This window comes from Ips typographus, linkage group LG8, assembly GCF_016097725.1.
Source record: "Ips typographus isolate SLU linkage group LG8, UJ_Ityp_2.0, whole genome shotgun sequence".
NCBI classification, from domain to species: domain Eukaryota; kingdom Metazoa; phylum Arthropoda; class Insecta; order Coleoptera; family Curculionidae; genus Ips; species Ips typographus.
In genome coordinates, this window is record NC_138429.1 from 215,149 (window position 1) to 221,429 (window position 6,281).

Genomic DNA, 6,281 nt, shown 5'->3' on the forward strand with positions numbered 1-6,281 from the left:
GGAAGCATAATCATCATCAGGTTTATATTGCGGAATAATAGCTTAGCCAACAGTTAAGGAACGCATAAAAACGACCCTAATTTCAGCTTGAAATTTCCAGCAATAAATAAACAGTTATAAATCTTTTAGAGGTTTTTAATTTAACTAAAATCACGTGGTTAAATTGACGTTTTTGCCAGTATACAAACATTGTTAGCTAAAAAAAAAATCCCTTCTGATTAGGAATGCCCACATGGTCGAGACACACCTAATGCACTTTACGTGTTAACCGATTATCTGTTTTAAAGCATTTAAGGTTGACTAGATACTTACACGCCCGTTACAGCCTCTTTATGAAGCTTTGTTGTTGATTTTATTACTGTCACTTTTAGGTTGATTGATATTTCAAATTTATGTATATCTTGATGTAAACGTCATAAGCTACTATGTATTGTTCATTTTCTGGTTGCTGTTACGTCATCAAGTGCTCCGCCATATTGAAATTTACGCACGTCGTTTATTACAAGCTATAGTCTATCCATCTTTTTAGCATAGAGGTTTCATTCGGTTTCTGTAATCTGTAAATTGTGATAGAAGTCGAAATCAGCAAGTATTTCCGCATTGACAATTTCTTCCATATTCTTTCTACTGTACCCCACTTTATATTTGTTTCAAAAAGATAAAGTAAGCAGAAATATAAAAACATTATGTGCACCCCAGATCAGCTGGTCACATTGGCAACACCGCTGATCTCGACGGCAGACAGACCCCGGACGTCAAAGAGAGTTGACACATGACAGATTATCCCGACCGCGATCCGAAGATGACCGACTCGTTTTTGACCCACAAATTAAATCAATAATCATCGGAATGATTTCTCTTTGTAAATAGGAATTTCTTTCGTTTTTGTACTTGTAGTTCAGTAATAAACTGTTTGTGTTGAGAATTACAAGAGTGGCTTATTTTGATGTTTCCCGGCAACCAGCCACAATTACATAAACTGTCTATGACATAAACATAACCAACAAACCAACCAGAAACCAGACTAACTGAATAACCTAACTTTAAATGACAAATGTCAAAGGGTAAATCGTTACGCCTTCTCGATCTCGACGTTTAACGAGTCGTGTGCGCTGTTGCCAGGCTGTCAAATTGACAACCGTCAATTTTTGCTAAATCACCATTTAACTGTCAATAACTCAGTTAGTCGACGTTTTTCGTACAAACTTGTCAATTTAGAGTTTGTAGAGGACACTCTGGGCTACAATTTGTCAAAAAAATTAATTCGCTAACTGTTAAAATAACCGAGTTACAAGCTGTCAAAATGACAAGTCATATCCAGACTAATAAGTTTTTATTTCTAGTTAATCACTTTTCAACTGTCAAAAACTCGATTATTTGACATGTTTCGGAAAATTACTATAGAAAGTGATCGAAAGAGGATTAAAAGGGCTTTAAATTTCTATTTTGGACCACCCTGTAGGTGCTAGAATAACGAAGTTACAGGCTGTCAAAGTGACATCTGTGAATTTTGTCAAGTGACCATTTAACTGTCAATAATTCGGTTAGTTGACGTTTTTTGGACAAACTTGTCATATGACAGTTTGTAGAGGATACTCTCAGCTACAATTTGTCAAAAAAATTAACGCGCTAACTGTCAAAGTAACCGAGTTACAAGCTGTCAAATTGACAAATGTCATATTCATACTAATTAGTTTTTAATTCTAGTTAATCATGGTTTAACTGTTAATAACTCGGTTATTTGACATTTTTCAAAAAAGAACTATAGAAAGTGATCGAAATAGGATAAAAAGGGCTTTAAATTGCTATTTTAGACCACCCTGTAGGTGCTAGAATAACCGAGTTACAGGCTTTCAAAGTGACAAGATAATCAAGTGCATTCTCAAATAAAACGAAATGGGTTGGATTTAGGTACAGGCAAGTAAATTGAAACGTATAGTAATTTTTAATGCTCAAAATGATTCCGTCATAAAAAATGTGGGTTTCTATTTAAAAAACTTAAAATTTTTCATTTTTTTTTAGTGGCAAGTTTATGATTTTTTTTTGACGACCCTGTATACAAATGAGTCATTACGCACCTTCAGTTTATTAAAACGATCCTTTATTTACAATAACCCAAAGTTTCATTGCAAAATGAAATACGGTTTTGACAGAGTACAAAAATATGTTGAGCGTTGCAACTGTCACTTTTTTGGAAAAACATCAAATATTTCGAAAACGGCTAGAGATAGGCATAGGGCATTCTATACAAAAGTTGGTCAGAATTTTGTGAGGAATCCAAATATGTAATAATATATAGGGTGTTCTATTTAAAATAAGAAAGTTGTGATCGACTTGCAACCATCTTGAAAATATTTTAGTTAGATTGGGCATGCCCACATCAGTATCCTGCCAAATTTTCAAAACTCTCCTATTTATACTTTTTCCAATATCAATCGATGTCTTTCGTCGTGGGACACCCTGTATATTAGTTTATAAGTCAACTGTCAAGTTTGTCATGTCAAAGTAGTGAGTAGAATAGAATTAAATGTTTTTTTTTTAGCAAGAGCTTTGAGCTAGCAAGTGATATTGCCAATTTTGGGTTCTTACTTGTTTGAATTTCTAATACAGGAAGAGGTTGTAATTTATCCATCAAAATGGTTGAAAGAATAAAAGTTAGAGGGCGTGTACGTTTCGTGCCTAAGTTACCTAAAATGTGGTCGTAATTCCAAGATTAGATCAATAATATTTTATAGTCTGTTCCGTGTTCCCTGATACCATTTAACTGATTCCGTATTCCGCTGTAGTATTGTGTATCCGTTTTCCTGTTTTATTTTCTTTCCTCTTCTTCATGCGGTTGGTCGGCGGGCCATCCTTCAACCGACAAGGACCGATCCGGTCCTTGTTTCGCTTAAAGCAAAATCCCTTATCGCTTGCCCGATCTGATTGTTAGTCTTTCGTCTTTGTCGACGTCACATCAATTTTTCAAACATGGCGCGGAAACAAATGAGCAACACGGAAAATTGGAGTAAGAAATAGCGGTTAGCTTTTGTTTTATGCGATGCCAACTGCCGCTCTATTGTTATGTTTAAGGGATTTTATAAATCTTTGAAGGGTAGTGGATTCGAGCTTGTCTGCTTTTTATTACTCCCCGGGATTACTTTCCTGGTCCAATAAGTCTTTGCTGCCATATACTGTTTCCGTCGCTTTATGAGCTCAGTTTGGTTACGACTTTTCTCTAAAATTGCGAATGACAGCTAGCCACATAAACATGCAGTTCCAATCTTTTATACGTAGGCTGAAGTGCACTTACCACTAATTTATGTTCCTTGCTTACATTGTCGTATATTTTCTATAGAAGTGGATATATGATAAACGAAACTGAATTTTACATATCTTTTTTAAAAAATAACCAACTTCCTTAACAGAACACGACAATAATTAGATAGTCCTCCCCAAATCACGCAACTAAACTGAAATTGTCTCATAACGATCCGTAATTGCTTGGGTTTGGTTAGAACTCAATATTCAAGCAAACTTTTCCACGGCAACTATTCATTACTTTGTCTACACTAATCCAGCACATGACTCTGATGGTTAATGCAAAAGGGCAATTTGCGGTAACTCCTTCAATGATTACTTAACATGCATAAATGAAACGTTCTCCCTGTTATTAATAATAAGGAACATTAACCAGCATTTTTAATGCTTTGAAAGAGAGTTTTTATAGAAATGTTTCCTGGAAATAACAAAAAAATTAATAACATCAATTTCGTGACCGAATTTAACCCCCTTACTCGAAATAATAACCCATCCATTCCATATGCAATCAAACTGTAATCGTTGAAACACTTTTCGTTTAGAGATCCGATTAAAAAAAAACCGCTGTCTCCACACTTTAAAAGGTCGTTAGACCATTTATATGACCATATTTAGTAGTTTATAAAGATAGTCATTTCCAAGACGCATCGAAATTACTAAACCATTACGAGATAGGATCATTAGGATTTAATAATACCACGACCTGTCATTATTGTCGTGTTTCGTTCGACTGTTGCCGCAATAAAAAATATCGAATGCTATTTCATTTCTTTCATCGATTCGATGGGGAAATAATAAGCAAAGGTTTTCTTGGGTTGCGGTTCTCGTCGAAGATAGTAATGATGCGGTTTTGAATGTAAATCGCATTTTTGTTTCTTCTTTTCCGTGATTCATTTTGTGCCGTTCTACAATTGTGCATTTGAAAAAAAAAAACCCAATTTTAGGTAAAACGCGGAAGCGAAGCATACAATGTCGCCCAAGGGACAAATTTTGATATTTGCTCACCCCCCAGTTTAACGCGCTAACTTCATACTCTACCATTTGTATAAAAAGCGCCCCATCAATTATTAAGGCTGCCTCCATACGTTTTAAAGCAACACAAGGGAACAATACAGTTCTGGTTAAATCGTGTATAGTTTTTCAATTGGCGTGCGATTTTTTTACATTTAATGGGATAAAAATTGCATTTGGTGTCATTTGTTTGTTTGACATATTCGTCAGGATAATAATAAATTTAAAAGTTAACAATCCTGAAAGCATAGCATTTTAAAATTGTTCAGAAACAGAGTAAAAAGACTACAGTACCAGTACACAGTACTTACAGAAGAAGAGCTTAGGTTATATTATGTATTAAACGGTATAAAGTACTAAAGTAACATTCACATAACATGCAGTGCATTTGTACTGTTAATGGCAAGTGCAGAGAGGCCAGTTTTAGCTCATTTTGTAGTCTTTTTTATTTTCTTTCAAATGGAGTTTAAAAGAAATCTATATCAAATCAAATAAAAAAGTTACAATCATTCAAAAATTGAAAAAACGTCATTTTTGCAAAAAGTGCAATTTTGGCATTTTTTTATTTTGCTCCAGAAGGGTTCCAATGCACAGCAAAGGGTGTGTTTATACCAAAGGACCTTAAATTAGGTGAAATAAGTACAAAAAAAGCATTTTAAAATTTTTCATTTTCCAAAAAAATTGAAAGAATGGGGGAGTATTAGGGCTCTTTTTGACATCCAATATCTCGGTAACATGAAGAGCTAGAGAGGCCAGTTTTGGCTCATTTTGTAGTATTTTTTATTTTCTTTCTAATGGAGTTTAAAAGAAATCTATAAACAAATCAAATAAAAAAAATGTCATTTTTGCAAAAAGTGCAATTTTGGCAATTTTTTATTTTGTACCATAAGGGTTCCAATGCACAGCAAAGGGCATGTTTATACCAAAGAACCTTAAATTAGGTGAAATAAGGACAATGAAAGCACTTTCAAATTTTTTTTCAAATTTTTCAAAGTTTCAATTCAAACTATAAACTTTCTTTTGGTCACTTATATTATTAAATAGAGAGAGAAGATTCAAAATTTAAACTTAATACAGTTTATGCTCTACAATGTGGTATTAAACCTTGCTTTTCAATAAATTATATCGCCAGTTAAAAAACGATTAAATAAAATGTAAAAAAATGAGTCTGGCACGATCCCCCGTGACGTAATTAGAGACTCTTCAATTCGGTAACGTAGGTGGAAGGCTAGAGTCGTAAAACGAATTATTCCTTCCTTGTAGCCATCAGTGCATTGTTGCCAAAGTTATTAACCCTAATAATGCCTTTGTAATTTGGGTATGTTTTGTTGCGCAAGTATGAACGACTGCAGACCTAAAATGTAAGAAGTTGCTCAATTTGAAACGGTAAAATACTCTGAAACTATAGTCTATCCGGCGAACCTACGGAGTAATAAAATACGATGGGCGGCAACTTTGGTCAGCCCGCATTACACTGTAAAACAGGTACGTAATAGTGAATCGAGACATGAGACCCGAGAAGTCATTATATTAGAGAGAGAAGAAGATATTATATTGTAAAACGGACCGGATATAGACCAATACTAATGGACGGGGCGGGTCAACCCCTCCTAATTTTCGCTTTTATTACTCCGTAGGTTCGCCGGATAGACTATAGTAACACCGTTTGAATAAACAGTCACGGACAAATTTGCTTGTAAAACCTACTTAGAGTGGGAAAATGACTGTTTTGAGTACATTTTTGAAATCCTCATTAAATTTCCTATTCAATAACATAAAAAATTACTACAAAATTTGATACAGTCAGCGAGAAAAGCGGTGTCAAAGTTTGAACTGTCAAAAACACAGTTTGAAGGGCTAATCAGGGACAAAATCCTCTGTAAAACCCACTTGGAGTAAGAAAATTACTGTTTTAAGTACATTTTTGAAATCCTCATTAAATTTCCTATCTGATAACATAAAACAACACA